Source organism: Mus musculus, chromosome 4, assembly GCF_000001635.26.
Source record: "Mus musculus strain C57BL/6J chromosome 4, GRCm38.p6 C57BL/6J".
NCBI classification, from domain to species: domain Eukaryota; kingdom Metazoa; phylum Chordata; class Mammalia; order Rodentia; family Muridae; genus Mus; species Mus musculus.
The window spans coordinates 118,853,146-118,855,281 of record NC_000070.6 but is presented as its reverse complement, the minus strand read 5'-3'; the positions used below and the strand labels follow the sequence as shown (position 1 = coordinate 118,855,281).

Below are 2,136 nucleotides of genomic sequence, written 5' to 3'. Positions count from 1 at the left end.
AGCATTTGAAATGTAAATTAAGTAAATACCTAATAAAAAATTGGAGGAAATAAAACCCAGTTTTCTGTTGAACTTTGGTATAGTCATCCTTTTAACAAAGTATTCTCTGTTTCATGAATGTTGTCCTTTGTTATTAAGTTGTATGTTGTATAAAATGCACAATGTTGTTCACACAAAACAAAAGCATTGTCTATGTATTAAACAGAGAACATTTTATGTAATGGTCAACTAACAATTCACCATCCTGGTCCCCCGGCCCACCTGCTATAACTTATCACTTTGAGAAATGCCCTCTTTATATTCTTGTTTCTCAGACTGTAGGCCACAGGGTTGAGCAAGGGTGTAAAAGCATTGTAAAAGAGTGAGATCTGCTTTCTCATTCAGGAGAGTAGCTGGAGTTGGGCCTCATGTAGTTGTAAGTGGCAGAAATATAGAAGAGTGTAACCATGTCAGGAGGGAAGCACAGGTAGAGAAAGACTTGCAGCGGCCCTCTGTGGACTTGATCTTGAGAATTGCCATGGCAATATGAATGTAGGAGGCCACAATGAGGGAAATTGGAATAACAACCAAAAAGACACTCAAGACCAAGTCCACCATCTCTACAAAGTGAGTATCTATGCAAACCAAGCTACGCACTGAAGGACCTTCACACAAGTAGTGATTGACCCTGTTGGGCCCACAATATGGCAGACTCATGGTGAAGAAAGTATGTAATAAAGATGAAAAGAAACCACAGATCCAAGACCCTGCTGCCAACCGCATGCACAGGCCCCAGTTGAGGATGACAGTATAGGGCAATGGCTAGCAAATGGCCACATACCGGTGATAAGCCATCACAACAAAGAAGGTGCACTCAGTCATACCCAGGGCACCGAACACATACATCTGCAGGCAGCAGCCAGCAAAGGAGATGGTCTGAGAGTGAGCAAGAAGATGCACCAACATCTGGGGCATGGTGGTGACATAGCTCATATCCAACAGGGAGAGGGTAGAGAGGAAGAAGTACATGGGAGTGTGCAGCTGTGTGTCCAGGCAGACCAGCATGATGATGAGCCCATTGCCCAGGACTGAGCTCAGGTAGATGAGAAGGAAGACAATGAAGAGGATGCTGTTGGTCGTGGGAGTCACTGGAGAAGCCAAGCAGAAAGAATGAATTCTGAAACCCAACTTTGGTTCTGTCTTGGAAACATCCACATGGTAGAGACTGTAAGAGAATCCATTATTCTATGTGTTGTTTGACACATGCCAGGAGTAGAGGCAGAAAAGGGAGATACAGGCTGAGGAGGTGAAGCACTGGGTGTTCCAGATGGCTCAAAGCTGTGTCTAACTCCAGTTCCAGGGTATCTGCTCTTACCTCCACAGACCACACACATACATGGTGCACTGACATGCATGCAGGCAAAATCTATATGTATAAAATAAAAGTCAGTGTTTACATTAAAGAACAAAGTAAGGCTAGGATGTGGGTCTAAGCCCAGTGGTCAGTTCTTGTGCACTCTTCTCAAACTACAGAACTTCCCAGTGCCTCAGTCTCTTCGTCTATCAAATGAAGCTGATGATAGTTATATCTTGGGATTATGATATATATCTAAACCATCTCTGGCTGGAGAGATGATTTAGTGGTTAAGAGCACTGACTGCTCTTCCAGAGTCCTGAGTTCAATTCCAAGCAACCCTATCTGTAATGGAAGGGCACAACTACCTGTAAATGTAGTTCACATCCCTCCTGAAAATGCCACATAACATATAACAGGACACATGCACTGTCACATTCTGGATCCTTCTGTGTGAAGGCAGAGACAGAGGGCAAGTGGGCTAGTAACACTCTCCAAAATGATGTGCACTGGGTTCAACTAGGAGACCCTGCCTCGATGAATAAAGTGAGAGCAATTGAGGTAGAATCCCACGTCATTGTCCAAGCACACTCACACACACTCTCACACACACAGACACACACATACACGTATGTACACATGCATGTATGCACACAGCTAATCACATACACATATACATCAGACATATACAAAAAAAGAGAGTAAATAAACAGATGAAGCTGCAGAACCTATGTCAGTCAGACACAGGTCCACACACATACAGCCATAATAATAATAATGACAGATGGGTTCGCATACAATAT

The 2,136-nt window shown here is 43.4% G+C and overlaps 1 pseudogene; it reads right to left on the bottom strand.

Annotated features, from left to right (window-relative positions):
- Olfr1332-ps1 (olfactory receptor 1332, pseudogene 1) lies at positions 237-1,190 on the bottom strand (annotated as a pseudogene).